The sequence below is a fragment of the Heterodontus francisci genome, unplaced genomic scaffold (assembly GCF_036365525.1).
Source record: "Heterodontus francisci isolate sHetFra1 unplaced genomic scaffold, sHetFra1.hap1 HAP1_SCAFFOLD_59, whole genome shotgun sequence".
NCBI lineage: Eukaryota > Metazoa > Chordata > Chondrichthyes > Heterodontiformes > Heterodontidae > Heterodontus > Heterodontus francisci.
The window spans coordinates 3,630,812-3,638,138 of record NW_027140758.1 but is presented as its reverse complement, the minus strand read 5'-3'; positions in this window follow the sequence as shown (position 1 = coordinate 3,638,138).

Here is a 7,327-nt window from a genome sequence, read left to right as displayed (position 1 = left end):
GGTATGTCTGGTGAAGATAAGGTCTAGCTGGTGCCAATGGCATGATCTCGGATGTCTCCAGGACACCTTGTAGCACAGCTTGACCTGGAAGTAGCTGTTCATCACACAGAATCCATGGTGACAGCATAGCTCCAGCAACCTCTGTCCATTTTCATTCATCTTGCCAATCGCCTGGTGCTCTATGCACATTGACAAAGCTGTGTAGTCAGTACCCAAGCTTGTGTTGAAGTCTCCTAGAAGGTACAGTCCCTCAGTGCTGGGAATTCTACTGATGGCAGTGTCAAGTGTCACATAGAATTGATCCTTGACATCTGGGGTGGAGGTGAGTGTCGGGACATAGATGCACATGAGATTAACTGGGCCCACACTTGTTGACAAGTGAAGAGTAAGAAGTCTCTCTGAGCCGACTGTGGGTGGTTCACTCATTTGAAGTGGCGTGTATTTTACTGTGAAACCCACTCCATGCTCACGAGTTGCCTCTTGGGCTTTCCCCTGCCAGAAGAAGGTGTAGTGTTTCTCTTTGAGGGATCCACTTTGAACGAGTCTAGTTTCTTGCAGCACAGCAATGTCCACATTGAGCATTGTGAGTTCCTTGTCGATCACAGCTGTCTTGTGTGTGTCATCAACCTGCAGAAGGTTGTCGGTAAGGCCAGGACACATGGTCCTCACATTCCAGCTTGTGATGCGAAGGACTGGTGTCTTCTTTGTTGAGTTTGTTTTTCTTGGTGCATAGATTATCAATCCGTCTGTTGAGAGATGACTCTCCGAGCTCCAAGCACCCATTGAAGCAAGCAGGTCGTGGCTTCACAGCACCTAACTGACTGGGGGCTGCCCAGCTTGGAGTGAATGGTAGCTCTCCAATGAGACACTAAGAGCTCTCCCACTGTCCGAAGTAACCCCTGGCGCTCATACTCTACACCAATTCAATGAGAGCTTATAATCAGTAACTGTTTATTCCCGGGTTGTGCTCATGTTTAACCACGAAGCTGGAGTGTCCTCTCTGGGGCACAGGCCTGGGCAAACAGTATGGAGACCCTGAGCATCAGGACCCCCTCTCAGCATTGCTCGTATTGTCCAAAGGAAAGGAAAAACCAGTACTGTTTGTTACCAGTTCTGTTGTAGGAGTTGCTGGAAAACTGCCTGATAAGTCACAGGTAACCGCCCCCAGGACTCCACTCCGGATTTACTGTCCAGGTTTACTGCCTCAGCCTTCTTATTTATTTATTTGGAGATACAGTACTGAAACAGGTCCTTCCAGCCCACCGAGTCTGTACCAACCATCAACCACCCATTTATACTAATCCTACATTAATCCCATATTCCTACCACATCCCCTCAATTCCCCTACCACCTACCTACACTAGAGGCAATTTACAATGGCCAATTTACCTGTCAACCTGTAAGTCTTTGGCTGTGGGAGGAAACCAGAGCACCCGGCAGAAACCCACGCAGTCACAGGGAGAACTTGTAAACTCTGCACAGGCAGTACCCAGAATCGAACGCGGGTCACTAGAGGTGTGAGGCTGCGGTGCTAACCACTGCGCCACTGTGTCTTCTCGAGACACCCCTTGAGAAGTGAGACTTTTTGCCCAGAGATGGGGCTCTGTTTCTTGGCATCAGGATGGAACCACACACCAGTGGGCCTGTATGACATGCACAAGGATATCACACACTGCCCCATCTCTGGTACAGATCAGAGTCAGACACTGAACATATTGCAACCCACAAGGACATCACAACCTTCCCGCTCTCTGGGACAGGTCAGTGTGATACACCAAACAAACAGCACCCCACAGGGACCTCATAAATGCCACGTCCCTGCGACAGATCAAGGTCAGACACTGCAAATATTGCAACCACAGGAACATCACAAATTGCCCCATCCCTCGGACAGCTCGGGGTCTGTCATTGAACATATTGCAACAACAAGGACATTACTGTATTACTCCCTCCATTCTGAAAAACAAGCATTCACCCTACTTTTTACCCTGCAGCCAATTTTGGATCCACACTGCCACTGCCCCTTTAATCCCATCTGCTTGAATTTTGTTAACAAGTCATAGAGAGATGCAAAACTGAAACAGGCCATCCGGCCCACTGAGTCTGTGCTGACCAACCACCACCCATTTATAGTAATCCTACACCATAATCCCATATTCCCTACCACATCCCCACCATTCTCTTACCTACACGAGGAGCAATTTACAACAGCCAATTTACCTATCAACCTGCAGTCTTTGCTTGTGGGAGGAAACCGGAGCACCCAGCAGAAACACACACAGTCACAGGGAGAACTTGCAAACTCTGCACAGGCAGTACCCAGAACTGAACCTGGGTTGCGAGAGCGGTGAGGTTGCAGTGCCAACCACTGTGCCATTGTGCTGCCCCAAGTCTAGTTTATTGTACCTTTTCAAACACAATTTTGACGTACAGACACGTACCATTAACCTCACCACCCTCGTCAACTCTCTCTGAAACTTCATCAAAGAAATTAATTCATTAATTATTTCAGACACAATCTTCTGTTAACCAATCTGTACTGGCTGTCATTTATCAGCCCATGTTCTACCAAGTGACAGTTAATTTCCTCCTGGATAATTGTCTCTAAAAGTTTCCCCACCACCGACATTAGACTAATTGGTCTGTAGTTCCTGGATTTATCTCTCTTTTTAAACAGGGCTGTAATATTCACAACCCTTGCAGACTTATCTTTTAATTCTGGAAAGTCTATTGTAGACAATCACTTTGGGCATGACTTTAACCAATTAAAGCAACAGGATACTTGATTAATAAGTCCAGAACTTTTATTGAGAGTAAAATAGTACTTAATAATTGAAAATAAAATTATACTTAACAAACTTGGGGAATATAACTTTACAGCTCTGGGGACTGGTCGAGCTTGGTCTCAGAGTGTCACGGTCCTCTTTGTCCAGTCTAGATCCCTCGTCAGATGGAGAACTTGTTTGATGATCTGAGTCTTTACCCCTGAGATCTTCTAGTGTTCCTGCACACTGAAACCTTACAAGATCCCTACTTTTAACCCCTGGATGGCCATCACACCACCATGTAAAATAATAATTGGTCCTAGCTGTTGCTAGGTACATTTAATTGGTTCTTAATAATGTCTTCCACTAACAGTCACCTGTCCTCAGAATCTCAGACATGAGTACAATGGAGTGGTTTCACACTGTCTCCCAATCTGATCTGAAACAAGTTTCCGGTTCATTAAATCTAGACTCTTGAATGTCACGATGTACCATACCATGGGTTTTATCAGGGGTCCGAGAAAGGTCCATTGTTTGAATACATTTAGCTGAAACTGTCCTTTCCCACACAGACACAGAAACTCACAGTAATTAGATTGAACTAACTTTAAATGAAAACCCATTCTCTCTAAAATGTTTATTGATTCATTAATTATAACTCAATCAAGGTTCATTACTTTTACAATCATCTGTTTCAGGATGGGTAGCTACTCATTAATTATACAGGATATAAACGTTAGTACTGAACACAAAATGGTTCCTTTGGTCATGTGTTCATTATAAAATGGCTTTCTTAACGTTGTTAGTTATGACAATGGATACATGATAACAATGGTCAAGTTAAACTGAGATCGAACTACCCAAGCTTACCTCCATCCTCCAGTCCTCTGGCATCATTCCCATATTCAAGGAGGATTGAAAGATTGTGGTTCGAGTCTCTGCTATTTCCACCCTGACTTCCCTCAGCAACCCAGGATGCAGCCCATCCAGACCGGGTGACTTTTCTACTGTGAGCACTGCAAACCTTGTAATTGTCTCCTCTTTATCTATTTTCATCCCCTCCAAATTCTCCACTTCCTCCTCCTTTACTGTGACATTTGCAGCACCCGTTTGTTTTGTGATGACAGATGAAATGTACTTAATTAGTACCTCAGCCACACCCTCTGCCTCCACAGGATCTCCTAATTGACCCACCCTTTCATTGACTGTCCATATGTTGGTAAAAGACTTCAGTGTTCCCAGTTATGTGACCTGCTAATCTTTTCTCATACATTCTCTTGCTGATCTCATTTCCTTTTTCAGCTCTCCTCTGTACTTTCTGTATTCTGCTTGTTTCTCTACTGCAGATGAATCCTCACATGATTTTTCAGTGAATGGTTTTTGAACTATTTTGTAAAAGGATTTAGTTTTGTAAATTTCTCCCTCGCTCCCCTCATGGTCAGGCAGAAAGTTTAACTGCTGTGTTTTCAAACAGCAACAGCTTTATTTGAAAAGCCATTGGGACAGGATTCCGGGTTTTAATCCTGTCACAAATCTGGTTCTGATGTCTTGTGGCTCCAGCTGTCACATGACCTGTCAGAGGATGACCTCATAATTGACCCAGTCATGGAGCTGTGGGTTGATGTTTAAATTGCTTCAAAATAATTTTCCAGAAGGACAATCAAAATGAATCGATATATAAAAGGTAGATTTTGTGAATTTGTGCTCCCAGTGGAAATTCCTGCAGAGTCTGCTGGTTTTCATATCCCCAATTCCCCACAGGAAGCTCTGTGCTCGGAGTCTGTATTCATTACATCAACATTATGCAGAATCATTTCATGGGAGACCCCAGTGTGAATTGTAGACAGGTGGGTCAGTTTTAACTTTCAAAGTAACACAGAAGCAAAATACTGCTGATACTGGAAATCTGAAATAAAAACAGAAAATGCTGGAAATACTCAGCAGGTCTGGCAGCATCTGTGGAGAGAGAGACAGAGTTAACTTTTCAGATCTGTGACCTTTCATCAGAACTGAGCTGAAATTGTCTGAGGGACTGCGATTGTGGAATCAATTTCAGGGTCAAAGACATTGTACTTGGTAAGGATAGGAAGATGGAGATTATTAAGTACAGTGCAAAAATATAGATGCTTTTACATTATTTTAATCAAAATTGATTTAAACTTTGTGCTCATGAATCCTATCTTTTGATCACAATGACACTGATAACAATGGAAAAAGCAAGACTTGCATTTCACGACCACAGGACATTGCAAACCCTTTTACAGCCAATGAAGGAAGGACTTTTAAAGTGTAGTCACTCAACAGTACAATAGAGTACCCTACAATAAAGATGTATAAGATTCTCACCACACAACTGCCAGACAATGACCATCCCAAACAAGAGAGAATCTAACCATCTCCCTTTGACATTCAATGGCATTACCATCGCTGAATCCCCCACTCTCAACAACCTGGGGGTTACCATTGAGCAGAAACTGAACTGCAGTAGCCATATAAATATTATGGCTACAAGAGCAGGTCAGAGACTAGGAATCCTGCGGCAAGTAACTCACCTCCTGACTCCCCAAAGCCTGGACATTAGTCAGGGGTATGATGGAATACTCTCCACTTGTCTGGCTGGGTGCAGCTCCAACAATACTCAAGAAACACAACAGGACAAAGCAGCCCGCTTGATTGGCACCCCATTTACAACATTCATGCCTCCATCACTGGCACACAGTGGCAGCAGTGTGTACCATCCACAAGATGAACTGCAGCAATGTGCCAAGGCTCCTGAGACAGCACCTTCCAAACCCGCGACCTTTATCACCTAGAAGGACAAGGGCAGCAGATGCATGGGAACACCACAACCTGCAAGTTCCCCTCCAAGCCACACACCATCCTGAATTGTAACTGTATCACCGTTCCTTCACTGTTGCTGGGTCAAAATCCTGGAACTCTCTTCATAACAGCAGCACATGGACTGCAGTGGTTCAAGAAGGCAGCTCAGCACCACCTTCTCAAGGCAATTAGGGATGGATAATAAATGCTGGCCTAGCCAGCGACACCCACCTCCCATGAATGAATTAAAAAAATGATAATATCCTGTAATCCTTCAAAGTAGAAAATACAGATGGAAATGAAAAATAATAAAACAGTCAGCAAGGATTTCACAAAGAAAGACTTGATGAACCTTATCTTTGAAAAATCAACAGCAAGAGTAATATAGCAGATGTAGAAGAGTTTAAGTTAATAAAGCCTCATCCATTTATGTGCTTGAACCATCAAATTGTGGGTTAACAAACAAACATACTAACTGACAGAGCTGCATGTTGTGCTTTCTAAATTACCCTAAAGTAGGGTGTTAGTGAGTTAAAGCTTCAGGTTGCTGCAACCAGAATAGCCATTGTCCACTATCAGTTTTACTGTTATAAATAAAGATGGAACATTCATTGTGAATCTATAGAAACAGTCTGGTCCTGCACACTGCAGACACATCCACGTCATCACCAACCAGCTCTCCTATAATTGGTGCAGTTATTTGACTTTGCCCCATTCGCTCCATGGAATTACTTTTAAAAGATTTTAAATTACAAGCAGTTTTGTTAATGTTCAGCCTTTGAGAAGAAATCATTCCCTGGCCACAGTGGAGACAGCATTGAATATAAAACAGTAGACTACCAGGTAACACAGTGAAAGCTGATCAGCTAATCTATAATTACTTACATTTCTTAATTTTGCTCTTGCTATTCGGTTTTTCAACATTTTGAGCTCCTGACTGTGGATATTATTGTGATTAAATGTGAAAAGATGCACTGTGTCTCAGCCCCGGTATATTGGCTCTTTCTCTGCACAGTGCTGCATACACTCAGATAATGACAGTGTCTCTCCATCCCTCAACTTTCCAGCCCTGACGGTGCAGAAAGCGCTGCTCAAAGTTACACATTCTGACTGTTTGCAGTTGATTAGTGAGAGATTATTAACGTATCCTTCTGCAGCGCTGCCTCGGTTAATAACAGCAGATCTAAGCCACATTTCAGATACAGAAACAGATGCATCAATTATTCACTCTTTCCCAGAGTGAGTGAGGCCGGGACAAGCAGCAACATTCCGGCCCCACACTCTGCAATTACCCAGCACCAGTGGAAAGCAGTGAATACAGATTCAATCAGTGGGTTAATGTCCATTACAGGGATGCAAGATTCCACAGCCCAGGATAAACATCCCCATACACCGAGAACAAGCTCAGGAAAACCTGGGGGAGTTAATATCCCAGTCACTGAGCATTCCAGCAACATTGAACAAGTTCCTGAACTGAGTGAACCTTTCAAAGTACAGAAGTGCGGATGAGGTCAAAAAGGTCTGAACAGTTGAGGTGACTGAGCGGTTTCCGCTTCTCTGTTCAGGTTGCAGCTTTCACTGGAGGCATGTGCTCAAATCCCACTTCTGACAACTTGATTTTCAGTTACTTTGCAGAGCTTCCTTGAAGGTTTGAGGTAGAGTAAATACTGAGGAACTGTTTCTAACTGCTGAAAGGTCAATAACCGAAGGTTATAGATTTAAGGTGACTCACAAAACCAGAA